Raw genomic sequence first — 21,199 nt, 5'->3', positions numbered from 1 at the left:
GAGGTGATATATCATTGGACTTTTGATATGCATTTCCCTTGTGACGAGCAATGTTAAGCATCTTTTCCTGTGTATTTTGGCCATTTGCATGTCTTCTTTGGAAAAAAAATGTCTATTCATATCTTCTGCTTATTTTTAATTGGATTCCTTGTTTTTTGGGTGTTGAGTTGTATCAGTTATGTATATATTTTAGATATTAACACTTTATCAGATATGTCATTTGCAGATATCTTCTCTCATTTTGTAGGTTGCCTTTTAGTTTTCTTGATTTTCTTTTGCTGTGCAGAAGCTTTTTATTTTGATGAATTCCCAGTAGTTTAATTTTGCTTTTATTTCCCTTGCCTTAGAAGACACATCTAGAAAAATGTTGCTACAAGCCCATGTAAGACAAATTACTGTGTGTGCATTCTTCTAGGATTTTTATGGTTTCAGATCTCACATTTAGGTCTTTAATCCACTTTGAATTTATTTTTGTGTATGGTGTAAGAAAGTGGCCTAATTTCATTCTTTTGTATGTGGCTGTCCAGTTTTCCCAACACCATTTGTTGAAGACACTGTCTTTTCTCCATTGCATATTCTTGCTTCTTTTGTCAAAGATTAATTGAACATATAATTGTGGGTTTGTTTCTGGGCATTATGTCTTGTTCTATTGAACTGTGTATCTATATTTATGTCAGTGCCATACTGTTTTGATTACTACAGCTTTGTAATATGACTTGAAATCTAGAATTCTGATACCTACGGTTTTGTTTTTCCCTTTCAAGATTGTTTTGGCTATGCAGGGTCTCCTTTGGTTCTACTTTAGTATTTCTTGTTCTAGTTCTGTGAAAAAATGCTGATGGTATTTTGATAGGGATTGCATTAAATCTGTAGATTGCTCTGAGTAGTATAGACATTTTGACAGTATTTGTGCTTCCCATCCACGAGCATGGCATATCTCTTCATGTGTTTGTGTCATCTTCAATTTCTTTCATAGCTTGTGATCCTTGGTATAACTACCATCAGCCTTTCCTGTTTGAGAGAGGATTTTTCAAGAAATCCCCACTTATATCACCATCACAAGATACCACCATCTTGCCACTCAGTAGTCCACTGACAGAATAATTGCTCAGAGACTGTTTTGGGTTGCAGTACACTTCATTCTCTAGGGCTGGCTGGTAACCTGTATAGGTTACTTCTTCACAGAGTCATTGTAATCAAGAATCTGGGCCTTCAGTGGTCAGAATGTTCAATTTCACTTTGCAGTTCTTTTTGCATGGCCTGTTTTTGGGTTTTGAACTGCTTATGCTCAAATGCAATAACATTGTCTGCTTTCTTCAGTTCTTTCTGAAAAAAAAAAAAGACACTAGCTCAGGAGATAGCTGAGCTTTGTGGTTTAGGAGATACATGTTTTCATCTCTAGTCTCTTGCAGTTGTTTAAGTAATTAATTTTGTGCCTGAAGCTCTAGTTTCCCTTCTTTCAGTAACAAATAGTCACTCATCTCTTTTACCTTGTCTTTCAGCAGGTGGTTTTGCTTTGTTATTGCCAAAGATTGGGCTTTGACAGACTCTAATTCAAGCTCAAGCTCTTTGACACCATTTACAGAGTGATTAGGTTCTTCCTTTTTTGAATTAATAGCTGTGAGCTTCTCTTGCACATGTGCAGCTTTTTCTTTATTCTTCCTTTCATCTTCAATCAGCCTGTTAGTTCTGGTGATAGAGCAGTCTTTCACTTCAGGTTGATACTTGAGAAGTTCATTCCTGAACTTCTAGTTATAGCTCTCCTAATTCTCTTTACATTCAGCTCCTGCTTGCTAATGTGTCAGTTATGCTTTAATTTTCCTCTTCTTGTAGCCTCTGAGCCAATTCAAAAGTTTCGATTCATTGCTTCAGCTCTGCTTCTCTGCCTCTTAGCAAATCTCTCTCTTTTATTAGAAGCTACCTCTGAGCATAAATTTCTTTGGTTTCAATATCTTGGTGCTTTTGAATTCTTTCAAGAGACATCTTTTCCTGAGAAATGAGCTTTCAGCTTTTGCTTGACAAGCTCGCCTTGGTTTCACCTCTTTAAGTTAAGTTTATTCCTAGGTATTTATTTCCTTTAAGTTAAGTTTATTCCTAGGTATTTTATTATTTTTGGTGCAATTGTAAATGGGATCGCTTTCTTAATGTATCTTTCTGCTGCTTCATTATTAGTGTATAAAAATGCAACAGATTCTGTACATTGATTGTATATGCTATGACCTTACTGAATCCATTTATCAGCTCTAGTAATTTTCATGTGGAGTCTAGGGTTTTCCATGTATATTATCATGTCATCTGCATATAATGAAAGTTTTACTTCTTCTTTACCAAGTTGGATGTCTTTTATTCTTTTTTCTTGTCTGATTGCTGTGGCTAGAACCTCTAGTACTAGTTTGAACAAAAGTGATGAGAGTGGACATCCTCATCTTGTTCCTGATATTAGAGGGAAAGTTCTCAGTTTTCCCCCATTGAGTTTGGTGTTCATAGTGGGTTTTTCATATATGGCTTTTATTATGTTAAGGTGTGTTCCCTCTAAAACTACTTTCTTGAGGGTTTTTATCATGAATGGATATTGTTGTACTTTTTCATGTGGTTTTTCTACATCTATTGAAATGAACATATGATTTTTATCCTTTTTCTTATTGATGTGATGTATCACACTGATTGATTTGTGAATATTCAACCACTCCTGCATCTGGGAATAAATCCCCCTTGATCATGGCAAATTACTTTTTAATGAATTATTTGATTCAGGATTTTTACACCTATGTCCACCAGAGATATTAACCTATAGTTGTTTTGTTTTGTTTTGTTTTGTTTTGTTGGTGTGTTTATCTGGTTTTAGTACCAGGCTAATTGAGTCCTCTTAGAATGAATTTGGAAGTCTTTTTTCATCTAGTTTTTGCAGTAGTTTGAGAAGAATAGATATTAACTTTTTAAATGTTTGGTAGAATTTACCAGTGGACTTTTGCTTGTAGTAAGTTTTTTGATTATCAATTCAATTTTATTGCTGGTTATAGATCTGTTCAAATTTTCTATTTCTTCCTGATTCAAATTTGGAAGATGATATGCTTCCATTTTTCTTAGGTTGTTCAATTTGTTGGCGTATAATTTTTCATATTCTCTTATAATCTGTATTTCTGTGGTGTCTGTTATTTCTCCTCTTTCATTTCCCATTTTGCTTGTTTGAGTTCTCTCTCTTTTTTTTTTTTTTAAGTTCTCTCTCTTTTGATAAATCTTGCTAATGTTTTATCAATTTTGTTTATCTTTTCAAAAACCAGATCTTGGTTTATTGATCTGTTCTCTTGTTTTTGTTTTCATTTTTTTTTTTTTTAGTTTTTATTTAAGTTATTTCTCTCCTAATCTTTATTATTTATTTTCTTCTACTACTTTTGGGTTCTGTTTGTTCATATTTTACGTTAGCTCTTTTAGGTAAAAAATTAGGTTGCTTTTTGAATGTTTTCTTCCTTCTTGAAGTAGGCCTGTGTTGCTATAAACTTCCCTTTTTGAACTGTTTTTGCTGCATCCCAAAGATTTTAGACCATTGTGTTTTCATTTTCATTTGTCTGCATGTATTTTTGATTTCCTCTTTGGTTTCTTAGTTGACTCATTCATTATTCACTAGTGTGTTATTTAACCTCTGTGTATTTGTGTTCTTTCCAGATTTTTTCTTGTGGTTGATTTCTAATTTCATAGTGTTGTAGTCAGAAAAAATACATGGAAAGACTCATCTTTTTAAATTTGTTAAGACTTGTTTTGCAAGTCTTTAATGTGTGATCTATTCTAGAGAATGTTCCATGTGCACTTGAAAGGAATGTGTATTCTGCTGTTTTAAGATGGAATGTTCTGTATATATCTGGGCCAATGCGTCATTGAAAGCTACTGTTTACTTGTGGATTTTCTGTTTGTTTGATCTATCCATTGATATAAGTGAGGTATTAACTGCCTTAAGTACTTGGGTACTCTTATGTTGGGTGCATAAATATTTATAATTGCTTTATCTTCTTGTTGCATTGTTTCTTTAATGATTATACAGTGTCCTTCTTTGCCTCTTCCTAGTGATTATACAGTGTCCTTTGCCTTCTTCTTCTCTTCTTTTGCCTGTTTTTTTTTTTTTTGTTTTAAAGTCTATTTTGTGCAATATTAATACTGCCACCCCAACCTTCTTTTGACATCCATTTGCATGATAAAAACTTATCCATTCTTTTACTTTCAACCAGACCTATTTTTTACTTGAGGTCTGAATTGAGCCTCATAGAGGCAGCATATAAATGGGTCTTGTCTTTAAAAAAAAATATTTTATTTATTTATGCATGAGAAACAGAGAGAGAGAGGCAGAGACATAGATAGAAGGAAAAGCAGGCTCCTCGCTGGGAGCCCAATGTGAGACTCCATCCCGGGACTCCAGGATCACACCCTGAACCAAAGGCAGACACTCAACCACTGAGCCACCCAGGCATCCTGGGTCTTGTCTTTTCTAACCATTCCATCACCTTATGTCTTCTGATTCGAGCATTTAGTCCATTTACATTCAGAATAATTATTGATAGGTATGTATTTATTGGCCATTTCTTACCTGTTTTATAGTGGTTTTTTATAGTTTTCCTCTGTTCCTTTCTTTTCTTGTTCTCTTCTTTCATAATTAGTTGACTTTCTTTAGTGATATACTTAGATTCTTATCTCTTTATATTTTGTGTGTCTATCACTCGTTTTTATCTTGGTTACTGTTCAGTTTATATATAACGCTTCTTCATGTAGCTATCTATATTACGGTGATGGCCATTTTAAGTTTTAACCCATTCTTTATTCCTTTCCCCCCCACACACATTTTAGACATATTGTGTCATATTTTTCATCCTTTTATTTTGTGAGTCCCTTCATTATTTTTACAGACATAATTATTGTTACTGCTTTTTTTGCTTCCTACTTCCATTATTCAAACTTACTGCCTTTCCACTCACAAACTGCCCTTTAACATTTCTTGAAGGGCTGTCTTAGAGGGCTTAAATTCCTTTAACTTCTGTTTGTCTGGGAAAAACTTTACCTTTTTATTCTAAATAATAGCCTTGCTGGATAGAGTATTCTTAGCTGCAGATTCTTCTTTTTCTTTTTTTTTTTTTTCCTTTTGCACTTTGAATTTATCATGCCACTCTCTTCTGGCCTGCATAGTTTCTGTTGAAAAATCCCCTGATAGCTTTATGAGGCTTCCCTTGTATGTAATTGCTTTCTTTTCTTTTGCTGCTTTAAAAAAATTCCCTCTTTATCACTACATTTTTCTATCTTAATTACTATGTGTCTGGTTTTGAACTTCCTTGGGGGAATCTCTGTGTTTCCTGGATGTGGATATATGTTTCTTTCCCCAGCTTCAGGAATTTTTAGCAGTTATTTTATCAAATAAGTTTTCTGCCTCCTTTTATTTTTCTTCTCCTTCTGGGAGCCCTATAATATGAATGTTATTATGCTTGATGAAGTCACTGAGTTCCCTAGGTCTATTCTCATTTTGCATAGCTTTCTTTCTCTCATCTGCTCAGCTTGATTACTTTCTATTACTTTGTCTTCCAGGTCACTAATTCATTCCTCTGCTTCTCTACCCTCTATTTAGTCCATCTCATGTATTTTTAATTTCATTTATTGTATTTTTCATCTCTGATGGGTTCTTTTTCATGTTAACTCTTCGTTAAGAGTTTCACTGATATCTTGCACCCTTCTCAGATCCAGTATCTTTATGATCATCACTTTAAATTTTCTATCAGGCATATTATTTCTATCTGTTTTACTTAGGTCTCCTGCTGTGGTTTTGTCCTATTTTTTACTTCAGGCATATTCCTTTGCCTTCTGATTTTGTCTAAACTGTCTATGTCTGTTTCTGTGTGTTAGGAATGATAGCTGTCTCCTGCACCTGAAAGTAGTGTCTTTATCTAAAAGAGATCTTGTAGTACCCTGCTATGTGGTGTCTCTTTCACCAGATCCTGGCATCTCAGGAGTGTGTTCTATATGTGATGTGCACTGTGCTTTTGTGGCTGAGCTCCTTTTTCCTTCAGTCTAGTTGTCTTCAATGGCTTTATTTGCCTACTGTGGGCAGTATTGAGTCCCTATGATATTAGTAGGCCAATCTAAGGATTCCTTGGACTTGACTTGATTCAGACCAGGCATTTGCCAGAGGTGTAATAGCACCAAACTGTAAGGCACATTCCTTATATTGTCACCTGAGAAGCTTTTATTGGTGGGCAGAGTCTGCAGTTAGACCAGTTGTCTGCCTCCAGCCCACTACTGGTCCCCCTGTCTGACTGATATATATGGTTATCTTTCCCTCTCTCTGAGGCAGAAGTAACCTTGAGTGGTGCTGGCCACTGTAGGGGCTTTACTGCCAGACCTGTGGCACCACCCTGTATTGGAGAGGGTGGATTTGCAAAAGCATAGCACAGGGAGCAATGGGGTACAGTGGTGGTGCTAACAAGCTTTGAGTACTACCAGTCCTCTGCAGGAGGGGTACTGCAGTGTCTGGACTGAGGCAGGCTGTTCAGAGAAGTGGATTGGTAAAGCACAGTGTAGGGTACTGACAAGTTAAACAGCAAGTCCAGCAGATGGGTAGGTGTTTATGTTGGCCGGAGGCAGAAGAGGGAAATGGTATCTGACATTTCCTTTCTTCCTAAAGGAGTTTCCCAATGATTTCTTCCAAATAACCCTTCTATATGCCCCAGGTGCCTTTGAACCTTCGGCTTCTATGCTGTATCTCCAAGGGTAGGGACTCAATTTCCTCTAGCCCACCTGCTCACCCAGAGCTGAGCTGCTTTTTTTTTTTTTAATCCCATCTTTTAAGTCGTGCTGGTTGTAACAACTCACAAAATTCAGCCTCTATGGTTTTCAAAGCCAAATGTTATGAGAATTCATCTTTCCCAGTTGTGGGGGTCTTTTTCTCTCCTCTCCTTGTGCCAGTGGTGTGCCTTCCTCCCCACGGACAGTCCCACAAGTCTGTTTAGTTCCCAACTGTGTCTCTGCCTTTCCTCTTCTCTTCAGAGTGGTCTCTTCTTTACATTTAGTTGTGGAGTCTATCCTGCCAATCTTTGGGTGGTTTTCTGGGTTATTTACACTAATGTGAGTGCTATTTAGTTGTAACTGTGGGACAGAGTGAGTCTAGGGTCTTCCTACTCTGCCATCTTCCCCAGAAGAGCTGTTTTCATCATTCCTTTAACATTTTCCTGCTTCTCATTCTCTTCTGGTACTCCCATCAGAAATTTTGGCTGTTAGGTATTTTCAAACAGATGAATGAGGATGTATTCCCCCACCCTCCACCTTCCCATCTCCAGTCTTTTAACTCTTTATGCTTTAGTCTATAGAATTTCTATTGCCATGTCTTCAAGCTTATTTCTATTTTCTTTTGAAGTGTCCAATCTAATGGTAAATGCTTACTGAGGATATTTCATTGCAGATGCTGTGTGCTTTACTTTTATAATTTTTCTCTTTTCTGATAGTTTCCATTTCTGTTCATATTTTCTATTCATTGCTTTAAAGTCTTTTTCTGCTAACTTTAACATCTCTGGATATATTTATGTTTGCTCTTTTTAATATTTAAATAATTTAAATTTTAAATATTATATTTTTCTGCTTTTTCATGTGTCAAATAATTTGTTATTGTATTTGACCATTGTGGGTATTATATTGAAAAGATTTTAAATTTTGTTTGTTTTTCTTTGGAAACTGTTGATTTTTATTCTGACATAATTTACTGGAAAATCAGCTTGATTCATTAAAAAATCTGATTTTAAGTTTTGTGAAGATGATTCTACCATAGTCCTTATTATAAGACCAATGTAACTCTTTTTCTAAAAAGTGTTTTTTTTTTGTTTGTTTGTTTGTTTTTTTGCTTTTTGTTTTTTTGAGGAGTCCTAAATTCAATACCTGGGTTATTCAGGAGAGTTACTCATCTGGACTGCTCAAAGTGTCTGTATCTTTCAATATTGTACTGTCAGAGGGATTTCTACTTACCTTGCAGCTTCCTAGTAGCTGTTCTCCTCCTGGCCTTGAAAAATCTCACTATACACATGTGTAACTTGGTATTTAGCCAAAGAGTAAAGGACCTCCTATCCTTATTTTTAGTACGACTTTGTGTCTCTCTATCTCTTACAAATTCCAGCTGCCCCAACCTGCAGTTGTTGCTTCCTGCCTTAGCAAGGCCACCATCCTCTGCTTAAGTTGTGAAAAATATTGATGCTGAATCCCAGCTCATATCTCCTAGATTGTATTTTCTTGGATTTTTGAAAGTCCACAGTTCTTATCTGTTTAGATTCATTGTGGGGAAAAACAAACAAACAAAAAGAACTTTCTAATTTTAGGAAGATTAGGGGAGACTTTGTGAGTGAAAGATCAATTCATTTGCAATATTTCATGTGACAAATATTTAAAATATGAACTAGAGCAGCAGAAATGAGATTGAAAGACATGAGCAGATATCAGGAATATTTAGGAAGTTACCATATTACCATATTTGTTTATAGATAAAGGAAGGAAAAGGGACAACATCTAACACAATCATTAGCTCCCGCATGATGTTGATAATAATGCCACCAAAGAAGAAAGCAAGTACATAAATGGAATGATGACTTCACTTAAACATATATTTCATTTTGCAATGTCCTGATAAAATATGATGAGGACCTGAATTAAGGCAGTAAAAATGGAGACTGGAAAAAGACAATAAACATAAGGTATATCTATCAAATACCATTAACAATATTTGGTGTCCTACAAGATGTAGGTAGGAGAGAGACTCAGAAGTTTCTAGTTTAAGTAGTAATGCAGTAAATTGAGATTGAGAACACTGTTGAATGTGCTAGTTTTGAGTTGGAAGTATTGGGATGATCGGGGCAGGTAATGAATTCTAAATTGCACTTAGTGATTTTGAGGACACATCGGCAAAAAAGTCTATTTAGTGACCAAATATGTAGGCATAATGGCAAGGAGAGGGATATAGTTTAGAAATAGAATGTTTATTTTATTGACCATTTTGACCAGTCAGCTGTTACTTTGCACATTATGAAAAAGCAAAGCAGAGCAAAGAGTTAGTTGTGAGTCCAAATGATGAGCAGATTGTAATACAAAAAAAGAAAGAAAGAAAAAAGAAAAAAATGCATTTGGGAAAATTCTAAACAGTATGTGTGTATTGTGTGTGATTACCTTTTTTCTGGTGTTGTTATTCTGTGTCATTGCAATCGATGTAATTGGATCTTGTGCATACTTTACAACATGTGTTTTGCCCAGATGAAGAGTAATCACAACAAGTAATTTGAACTTGTCATTTGGTAGCATTACTATAAATGGCAGGAGAATATTTCGTTAAATCTTTATGACTTGGATATGCATTTTTGTAACCATTCCAAAAAATTGACTAGAGGTGGCAGATGCCTGGTGGAAATCTTCTTGTTAGACTGTTCTTGTGGTGAAAAAAAAAAACCCATAATGGACATTTTGTCCTCACTCTCCTGTGTATTTTTACTCTGTAGAATCACAGGGAAGCACATCACCTGCTTTCCTGCACACACATATTTAAACATATGCACATCCTATAGGTAAATAAGAATCTGAATATGGAATGATTTCTGTACTACTTTGCTATTTGGGGGGGGAGGAATCAAGTCACCAAGTCTCTTCTGCAGTGGGCTTACAGTTTTTCGAGCACTCTGTTATCTATCATGCTTCTCTGTGATTCACTCTCTTTCCTATAGTTGGAATGCCCATCTACTTTTCCTCCCTTGTCCTGGTTCCCTGTCTGTTATTGTTCAAGATTTTCTTGTAGTGTTCTTGCCTTAGACTGATGTAGATACTCCCATGTGTGCTTCTTATGTGATTACTGTAGGATACTATATGTGTAGGACACTATATGTGCAGCATTTAAGCTCTTATTATTCTGTTATGTCAGTTACTTGACCAATCCGATATATGACTGTGATCTTCCTGAGATCAGAACATTTTCTTACTCATCTTTTTATAGCCCCAGTATATTGCACTGTGCCTAGAACATGACAAGCCTTTAACTGACCACTCGACCAACACTCCTAACCCTGAGTGAATTTGTCTTTTTATTGGTCAACAAAATCAGAACTTTCTCTTGGGTAAAAGTGAGGAGCAAATAGGCATGTGCTGAACTCTATCCTAGGCGCTATAGAGATTTACAAACCCTGTCATGAATTCTTTGTAATTAAGACAGAGTAAAATAAGTATTCAATCCGTGTGTAAATAGAAACATCTAATAAAATTTTAAAAATGGAGTGGTAAATTCTCTTGAGAGTCTTCATGGGAGAAATATCATTGTCTCTCTGTTCTAGAAATATGTAAATTTCTCTGGCCAGAAAAGAGAGTGTAGCAAAGATTGAGCAAAGGCAGAGAGGCATGGAAACACAGGTACCACTATGGGGGGTGAGAGCTAGTCAGTTTTCTAGGGCAACTGCTTTAATAGAGAAGGAAGCAAGGCCAAGATGCTGATCTGAAATGGGTGGAATTAGGTAGTAAATGCAGTCAGCCACCAACATGAACACCTGCATCTGAAAGAATTATTAAAATTGCTGTAGGTATGTGCGTGCTATTATGAAAACAAATTTAGTGCATGTGTTTATAAATTTTCATTTATTGTGAATATTTTAAACCCAGGTTATCAGATACAAGGTAAAAATACTGGACAAACGACTTATGGTAATTTGAAAACCAGCAGTAATAAGCAGTTACTTTTCTTTAAAAAAACACAACAACAAATTATGTAGGGAGACGACACTATAGGAAAACTTAAATATATATATATATATATATTTCTAATATATATATATATTATATATATATATATATATATCACTGGTATATTATATAAATTATAGAATAAAATTAAAATTTCAGTATGTTGGCCTTGATAAATTGAATATTGTCTACTATTCTTTTCCTTTTCATCTGCCTTCCTTAACTTTCTGTTTCTATCATTGTAATCTTTTGCATAATGTCAGGTTTAGCCAGTAAATTTCTCTATAAGAAAATAGAAAAGAAACAAACAAACCTATCTACTGCCCATTCCTATTAATTGACAACAGTAATGACATACTAGTATTTGTTCTCTTACCTAGTAGAAGTGTTATAGAGGTCTACCCATTGCCTGGAAACTTGATCTTGTCAAATGAATCAATAATGAAAGTACAAATTTATATGAAGGGATATAGGTAAATACCTTTAAACAATATCTACCATCACAAGAAAGATACATTCAAATCCTAAACCTCAGTACCTATGAATATTATATTTGAAAATAGGTTGTTTTCTTTTTTAAGATATAACTAAGTTAAGGTGAGGCCATACTCTATTAAGTGTCCTAAAGCCAGTAACTGGTGTCCTTATAAGAAGGCCATGTAAAGGCATGACTCATGTAAAAGATCTTGTGACAGCAGGCATATATTGAAAAACAAGCCAAAGAATGCCAAGGATTTCTGACAAACATTAGAAACTAGGAAGAGATAAGGAAAGATCCTTACCTAGAGCCTTCAGAAAAGCATGGTCTCGACAAAATCTTCACTTTGGACTTCTAGCTTCCCAAAATGTGAAATAACAGATTTCTATTGCTTTAAGCCATTTAGTTTATGCTAACTTGTTAGGGCAGCCCAAGAAACTAATTCAGTGTGTTAATATAGCACTCTTCATGCTCACTAAATGAGGTGTTATAGTATGAAGTGAAATCCCTGAACAGCTCTAGGGAGTGCACCTATACCAGTTTCCTTTAAGAGAGAGAAACTATAGAATTGGCACAACATACCAGTCATAGGCTTTGATTATCAAAGAGATAATGATTGCCAGTTCCAACTCTAATCAGTTGTGTGACACTGGGCAAAACATTTATTTTTTTTTAAGATTTTATTTATTTATTCATGATAGACACACAGAGAGAGGCAGAGACACAGGCAGAGGGAGAAGCAGGCCCCATGTAGGGAGCCCGACGTGGGACTCGATCCCAGGATTCCAGGATCATGCCCTGGGAAGACGGCGGTGCTAAACCTCTGAGCCACCCAGGCTGCCCTGGGCAAAACATTTACTTCTCTCACCTTCATTTCCCTATCTATATAATGGCACTAGTTGGCCCTTTTCTATGGCCTAGAGAGATTAAGTCCTTCAGGATAGCACAACTAGTAGGATATAGAATCAAGCCTTTATGGTTCAAAGGCTTCCAGTTTATCCCACAAGGAAATATATATGTAATATGTACCTGCTCAAAAGATCTATGAAAACTCTAAAGGAAGTTCAGCCATTCTGATAGGCCAAATCAGTGAAACTTTTTCAAAACAAGTGGAGTTAGAGTGGCTACATCTAGCCCAAGGAGAATTTTGATAGGTGGCAATGTCAGGGGCCATACAGACAAGTCAGGGAGTAGGACTCAAATCCAGCAAAGATGCTGAGGCTCCAAAGTGGGTGGCTTTTGCTGTTTTAAATGAACAGCAAATAGACCCATGGGATTAAGTAAATGTAGTAGAAAATGAGGTCAGAGAAGTAAGTCAGGCCAATTCTGCAGGGCCTAATTACTTGCTGAGTTCTGGAATGCATTCTTGTTAGCAAGACACCATTGAAGATTTTTAAGCAAGAGAGCGGCAAAATATATGAGTTCTATGAACATCATTCAGTAATTCAGATTTAGTCATTTAAAGGTATAGTTTATAATAACATAACATTATATAATACATATCTATATCACAGGTATTGCATGCATAGTTATATTGACATTTATGTTTATCTTTATCTGAAAGGATATGTACCAAGCAGTGATTATCTCTAGTAATAGATATTTGGGCAATGCTTACTTTTACTTTTTACTTTTTTGGTTTGTGTTTCCCAACTTTTCTGCAATGAACTGCTTTTTATGTCAGTAACATGGCAAAATTCAAGCTAGGGACAAAAAGGCCAGAGGAAGAATGTAGCAGTAATTCAGAACAGAAAAGGTAAGGCCCTGTGCCATGGCTGAGTCCAAAGCAGGCATGAAATACATTTCCAGGTAGAAGTGACAGGATTTGACAATGATTCATAGGGGGAAGATGTTGAAGAGGTGGATCTGAAGATGACACAAATATTTCTGTTCAAGACAATAGGAAGGGTGGAGCTTCCATTAACTGAAAGAGGGAGATCCCAAAAGAAAGAGGTTTGAGCAGAGGGTCATGAGAGGTGTAGATAATGAGGTTAGTTTGAGACATACAGAATTTGAGGTGACAGCTAGACTGCCATGATTTTGAGAAGAAGTCACAAGGGCTATCCCAGAGGGCCAAAGTGTTGAGATAGAAGGAGACAATAGATATGGTAAGATATTTCCAGAGGAGCTTTAAAAAGCCAAATGATGATAAGTATAATCATCTGCCTGGTAATAAAATCTCAGAAGCCTTCTGATGTAGGTAGATTCACATGAATTGTTTTACTAAGAGATATAAAGTGATGCATTCTTAGAAGATAGATATAATTCACAAATTATAGTTAATGTGCTGTGGAATTATTAGGCGTTCAAATATAACTAAAAATGCAGTAAACTCAACCACCTCATAATAAGGAGCTGACAAGCGACGCAGAAAGTCTGCTTGAAAAAATACATCCCTGCTGCTTGTCACAGTGTCGTCCCAGATTAGGTACATAAATAAACATGTCACTCACAGTGTTTTCACATACTCCCACAAGACTGTCAGCAAAATGGGGTAAGAGAACAAAATCACAGGCCTGACTAACAGAATCAAACAAATAATAGTAACAAAAAGGAAGAACCCTCTTGGCTCAATGTTATGTGCCTATAGATTATGGAGGAAGAGCCCATGTGTGTCTGGGAGAATGCAGCAAAGCCTGCCCATCCTAGTGGAGTCACCTTCAGAGTCTAGTGATCACATTGTTCCTTTTGGCAGCATTTTGAACACCGTATTAAAAAAAAAAAAAAAAGACACCACACACACATATGCCATATTGCCATGTCAGTAGCAGAGACTATCTGGCATTGTTACTCTATTGTGTGACCTTCTTGCCAGATGAGTGAACAGAAACCGTGATGCAGATGAATGAGAGTTTGATCCATAAGGTTTTAGTCAAATTGCTCATATTTTTGAGCCTCAGCTTCATCAGTTTAATTGGGATTATGATAGCAATCTACAATGGATTGGGAGAAATGACTTACAGAAGGTATTCAAAGAGTTTAGAGTGTCCTAGTTAAAAATGGAATATTGGGGAAAAAATTCATCTCTCTCCCTTCTGAAAGCCACCTGAAACAATAGTAAAAGGTTAAATAGTAAAAGTACAAAGAAGCAGAAATTTACCAGGATAAAGAGAACAGAAGAGTAGAAAGAAAAAAGAAAAGGAAGCTGGAAAACAGAAGATGAGTAGGAATTGATTTAGCTGACATGAGAAAACTGAATTCTAAGCCATTTACTGGGACAATTGGAAAGCAACTGTGTTTGTGCCAGAGATCTTTAAATCACTCAAGAATATGCAGCACGAGGGACTTCTGGAAACAGGAGTAGGAGCAAGTGGGGGAGGATAAAATTGGTTGAAAGCCTCTTTAAGAAGAGGCTAGATCCTCCTATTCCATCATCTAGACTATGTGACTAAACAACAGGATTCCTTTCTTTTGCTTCCCATCAAAACAGAAGATTAGATTATTTCTTTAGACCAAGTAAAATTGTGTCTTTGCTTCGGGATATGATACTGAACGAAAATAATGAATAGAAGTAAAAATTTGCATAACAAAATAGAGTTGAAATCCAGCCTTCCTCCCCTACTTGACTATCATAATCCGGATAGCTAGTTTAGACTTCCATTCTGGATCTTGGAATTCCACCCTGCCCCCCACCTACCCCGATGAAACGTTTTAGATCAAGAGAAGCATTTAAGATACTGATGTTAAGTCACTAAACACACTTACACACACACACACTTACACACGCACGCATGCGCGCATGCACACAAGTTTTCATATGAAAACCAGACCAGGGCAGCCCAGGTGGCTCAGTGGTTTAGCGCCGCCTTCAGCCCAGAGCCTGATTCTGGAGACCTGGGATGGAGTCCCACGTAGGGCTCCCTGCATGGAGCCTGCTTCTTCCTCTGCCTGTGTGTGTCTCTGCCTCTCTCTCTCTCTCTCTTTCTGCGTCTCTCATGAATAAATAAATAAAATCTTAAAAAAAAAAGGACCAAAACAAAGAGAAATAAGCAACTGGAGGAACAGAGACTATGCAGGAAAATAGAAAGATCAAAAGAATCTGTCCTTAATATTTCTTATGAATATAAAACCCCAAATAGGCTGTTCTATGTAACATGTAGTCTTAGCCACAAATGCCTATTTAAGTTCAAATTAAGTAAAATTAAATAAAATAAACATCCTGTTCCAATGGGTACTGTATTTAGAAGCATATAATGTAGAACATTTCCTTCATAGCAAAAAATTATGTAAAGTACTAATGAAGAATAAAAATTAGGAATTAAAAAAAGAGGCTTCAGAAATTAAAACCATGAGAAGGAGAACTGGAAGATACAGGTAAGGAAATATTGCAGAGTAGAACAAAATACAGAGGAGACAAAAGATAAGATTCATCTAGGAAGTCCAAAACCAAATTAAAATGTCCAGAAACATAATCAGAAAGAGAGCAAATCACTTAAGAGATAATGTCCTAGAATTGAAGGACATGATTTTTTGATCAATGTCCCTGTTCATGAACCAGCATAATGGACAAATTTGACCTATGTGAAAGTACACTACTATAATATTTCAGAACACTGGGAAGAAGAAAATCCCAAAATATTCCAGACAATGGGGAAAAGTGCATAATATATGAAAGTTTAGAAATCCAAATAATTTTGCATGAATTTATCAATAGCAACACTGGAGCTAGGAAAAGAAAGTTATTACTAATCTAGAATTCTATATATAGTCAAATATATCAATTTTATGGGTAAAATAAGAATATTTTATATGCATACATGGTAGGACTCAAACATTTAGCTCCTGGAGGAGATGTTCCACCAAAACAAAGAGTAACCCAAGAAAGAGAAGAAATGAGATTCTGGAACTGCATGATCTAATTTAAGGGAATGGAAGGGAGAAGGAAGAAGGAGTAAAGAGAAGTTGAAAAAGAGAAGGGATTTGGGGATAATGGTATGAAAATGATGAGAGAGTCCCAAATGACAGCTATCCACTAAAGATAGCAATGAGTGTGTGAAGAAGGTGAAAATGCCTTGGAGAGATGTCCTCAGTACACTAAAACTGAGAGAATTCTGATGTATTTGAATATATTGAGAAAAGATATGGACAACTGGAAGAGAACTTGAAATTTAATTATAAAGTGCCTAGAAAACTAAGTAAATATATATCCTATTAACTTTAAACAAAACATAGTGTATGATAACATAGAAAAAGTAATTATAGTATACTATATGGCTAGGCAGTGAACCAGTTTCACATACTCAAATAAATATAAAAATACTGAATATTGAACTAACAATACTTCGGATAAAACTATGTTGAATGGATGGGGGCAATGAGAATTCTGCATGTTATTTTTAAGTGTAAGAACCATATCTTCATAGATAGGTAATACCAGAACTAAAAATCAATAAATAACAATATAACATAACTTAGAGATAAGGTAGTAACATTAAAGTATGTTTGCCTCTGCAAAACATTACATGTGAGGAAGGGGGTTTAGAGCATTGCTTGTAGACAGTTTGACTTTTAGCTATGTACATCTATTATTTTGATAAAATTTTTGAATATTAGTATATTAATAAAAGTTTAGCATGTTGCATGACATATATCAACTCAATAAATGGTAGCTGGATCTAAAACAGAAATATAACCAACTTTATGTTTACTATGACTAAACCTTTTTCTTTTTAGAAAAGGAAAACCACTATCAAATACACATAATTAGAAATGTTTATGTAGGGGCGTCTGTGTGACTCAGTCAGTTGAGCATCTGACCCTTATTTTGGTTCAGGTCATGATCTCAGGCTCCTGTGATGAAGCTCTATATCCGGCTCTGCAATCAATGGGGCATCTCCTTGAGATTCTCTCTCTCTCTACCTCTTCCTCTGCTCTGTCCCCACCCCATGCTTTCACTCATGCATGCAAACTCTTTCTCTCTCAAATAAGTAAATAAATATTTTTTTGAAAAAAGAAGTGTTTATTTAAGTTTATTATGTTGAAGTAAATTGTCCTATAGGCCTGGAATCACAGAGCAGTTTTATCTAGAACCTACAGATCCATAGATATGTTTTCCCTTTTCTTTTCTTCCTATTCTTTCTCCATTCTCTTTCTCTCCTTCTCAACTACCTCTCCCTTTCTCTCATCTGTTCTCAGTATTTTAAAACAAGATTTTTTGTTAGCATCTCTTGGAAAGAAGAAGATATGGCATTAATGGCCCATGTTCTTACATGGCAATAATGAGCTGAAGTTAACTAGTGATTTCCCCATTTAAATGAGGTATATGCTCTCCAGTTTGCCATAGACCTACAACAACCTTTTGCTTTTTCCTGAACCTGACTTTATGAAAGTGCATTATTTATCTGATATTGACATGGGAATAGTGAAGTCTGCATTTTCAACTGTCACTTAAAAAATGAGGAGCCATTTTTACTCTGATGACATTTACTATTGGTTAAGTCTTATATGCCTATTTGCATTCTGATGCAAATGTCAACTTGACTGGTGGATATGAGTGGAATTTGCAGAAGGGACTGTGACTGGGGACATAATGCAAGAGCCACTATTACAGGGAGACACATTTGGCACCTGGGCACTTGATGAGATTTCCTAGGAGCCAGGGTGTCTGGAGATGGGGACCCTTGACCGGGGTAGTAAGAATGTGTGGGTGTGGTCCTTCAAGACTGCTGTGTGATTCTTGTCAGAAATGCTGGAAAGTGGCAGAGATAACATGAACAGAAGGATCTCTGTTAATACTCTAGAATCCCTACATTCCTTCCAAAGATATGCTAAAGTCAGGGAGGTCTTTAGTATCAGGGGTTTTGAGCTTGGCTTTATAGAGGATCTACTATATAGATATAGTTCATAATCTATGTGGGTAACACATTAATAAAAAATTAGAATATAGTAGAAACATGATTTTTAGAAAATGCAAAGAAAGCACAGAACATAGAAAAGGGCTAGCTGACTTTGTAGGGACTGAAAGAAAGTTTCAAGGAGTGACATGTAAAGGTCATCTTGATAAACCAGAGATCAATAGATGGATTAAGGGGAAAATTCACACTGTAAATAAATTTTGAGAGATTTAATTTACTTATCAAATTATTTAATAATTTATTCATCCATTCAATTCAGTATATAAAGGACATATACAGTGTACACAGGATGTACAGACCTTGTTCTCAGAAAGCTTACAGTGTAGTGTAAAAGACAGATACATGCAGTTAGCACAGTAGAAGCTAATAAATGACAAAATAGCAGTAAGTAAAAAAGTAACAAGGATGCTTGACTCTCTGAGGAAGTCAACAGCTCTAGAATGATTACTGAATTCCAGAGAAACTGATTTCTCTGAGAAACCATGATGCTATGATTGACTTTTACAATGAAGAGATAGAGAAGAGGAGAAATCTGATGAGCTAAAAATTAAATGGTCTAAGGAATAAAAGGAAGAAAATATATCCAAAAATAGTGAGAACTATTGAATCAGAGATTGACTTTTTGTTAATAAGCTTTTAAATATATATATATATATATATATATATATTTAAAAGCTTATCTCTCTCTCTCTCTCTCTCTCTCTCTCTCTCTATATATATATATATATATATATATATATATATATATATATATAACAAAAAACAGTGATCTAGATCAACACTTCCTAGAATATGTTACCAAAGTTTGATTCCTTGAAATACATTTCAAAGTAAAGCTCCTCTCTTTGACAAAGCCAGGCTTGATCTGCCATATACACTACTATTATGGTTCATTGGGCATAGTATACATTCCTTAATTTTAAGTTACCCTAGGTTGTCAAAAAAGGCAAAACAGGGATCCCTGGGTGGCGCAGCGGTTTGGCGCCTGCCTTTGGCCCAGGGCGCGATCCTGGAGACCCGGGATCGAGTCCCACGTCGGGCTCCCGGTGCATGGAGCCTGCTTCTCCCTCTGCCTGTGTCTCTGCCTCTCTCTCTCTCTCTGTGTGACTATCATAAATTTAAAAAAAAAAGGCAAAACAATAAATAAATAGATAGATAGATGATAGATAGATAAAACTTGGGAGATCTAAAACATTTGATTTTATGAAAAAGACCTACTAAATCCACTCAGCCATTTCAAGGATTAAGAAGATTCTGTGCAGCAAAAACATGAAATGTCCTTTACTGTTGAAGCAAAGAATCATTACATTTTTATTTAGTCTAAAAACTTAGGGATGCCTGGGTGGCTCAGCAGTTGAGCATCTGGCTTCCGCCCAAGGTGTGATCCCAGGGTTTCAGGATTGAGTCCCACATCAAGCTTCCTGCATGGTGCCTGCTTCTCCCTCTGCTTATGTCTCTACTTCTCATGAATAAATAAATAAAATATTTTTAAAAATTTAAAAAAATTAAAACTTGATATATTTGCTTCAGTACTATGATATAAAAGTCTTATGACTCAGAGTTAGACTGGTTGCTTTATATCTAGGCAGTATAAGATGTGGAAAGAGAGATTTAGAGTCAAGTGGAACTGGACTTGAATTCTTGCATTGCCATCTAACAGGGGAAATATAAGTCAAGTAAGTCAAGTAACTTCTTTCTTCTGACTTTATTTTCTTCATTTGTAAAAGAAGAATGGTTCTGCCTCACTTCCAGGTCTTTCTCTCAGTAGCCCGTGCTTACCTTAAAGCTATCTGTTTATAGTTTGATATCACAGTCCTTAACTAATACTTTCTAAGGACCAGCAACTATATCTTTTTTTTTTTTGTCTTCTTCTTTCTGTATATTCAGTATCTACCAATCCCTGTATATTCAGTTTCTGTGCGCCTGGCACATAGAAGGCATGCAACTGATGTTAATGTTAATAAAAGAATCTCCTCGAATGAGTGACAGTAATAAGAATTCTCTTCATTACTGATAGTCTTTTCTGTCACACCTCGTACATATATGCTCACACATACCCCATACACCAGAGGCACAGTTTGATGCTTTTTCAATAAAAAAAAAAAAAAAAAAAAGCTCAGTCAACACAGAGAGACACACGGCGATGCCATGTGGTAGTGAATGCAGTATGAATTAAAACCATGGCTCTTTTATTAGCTGCTTCAGAACGGGCCCCCTCATGAGCATTCAATTTAGATTTAAAAGAGCAAGGAGGAAAGTTATTGCATTCTAATTACCTTTAACTTCCACCTTTACATGGTTGGTTAGAGATGACAGGATAACTGCCAACTGGGTAGAGATGTTTCCATGAGAGAAGAGGGGTAGATGTTTCAGTGTCCCTTCCTCCCACCTTTCTGGCCCAATAGGTTCCATCATTTTCACTTATCTCATACTTCCAACAATGTCGCAGGGTCAAAACAGCCTCAGTATAAACAAGGAACAGTCTCTCTATATCAGTCATGAAGCTGAAAATCTAAATGTGGCAGATGAGTTCTACCTTAGTAAGATAGTAAGTTCCCTTCCTCTCGAGTTGTCCCTCCTTGTTTCTCTGTGTGTTCCCATAATGCCACATTACCCCATTGTAAAAATATATTTTATGTCTGTTTCTTTCATAAAGACTATGTTGGGGGTAGATAATGAGTTTTTAGATTTCTTTATTCTTAGGACTAACACATAGCAGTTATTCAATACATGTTTATTGGTTGGATAAATGATATAATCAAACATGGGTGGAACAACCATGTGGCTGGGAACATATAAGTATCTGGTACTTAAAGTATCTGGTACAGGTGGGTTCTCAGCTCTGTTATTCATTTGTACAGCTCTCAGTTATTGGGCTCTAGAGATGCAAAGCAAAGGGCTTCTTCCTGCCAAATCCATCTGTCATCCTTGATTAATTCTTTCTGCTGGTGTGGACCGAAAGAAACCAAAAGAAACTCACTTTCCTTTTTTTCCCCTTAGATCCTTAAGTCACTTGGAGTCATCTCACAATTTAGGTTTCTGTTCATTGTCTTGGGTTGAAGAGACTTCTAGACAGAAGTTACATCTAGCTCTCAAGTGAAGCTCCTGAGCCTTCCTACTCAAGAAGACATTAAGAAAGTGG

At 36.0% G+C, this 21,199-nt stretch overlaps 1 protein-coding gene and 1 pseudogene across 2 annotated transcripts in view; one reads left to right on the top strand and one right to left on the bottom strand.

The window, feature by feature from the left end:
- Positions 1-21,199, top strand: part of TENM4 (teneurin transmembrane protein 4) — a 2,793,707-nt gene that overhangs the window by 1,125,509 nt on the left and 1,646,999 nt on the right. The gene's annotated exons all lie outside the window — the stretch shown is intronic.
- Positions 961-20,472, bottom strand: LOC112928719 (centriole and centriolar satellite protein OFD1 pseudogene; annotated as a pseudogene).

This window comes from Vulpes vulpes, chromosome 11 (genome assembly GCF_048418805.1).
Source record: "Vulpes vulpes isolate BD-2025 chromosome 11, VulVul3, whole genome shotgun sequence".
Classification (NCBI taxonomy): Eukaryota; Metazoa; Chordata; class Mammalia; order Carnivora; family Canidae; genus Vulpes; species Vulpes vulpes.
This window is presented reverse-complemented; position numbering and strand designations above follow the sequence as displayed.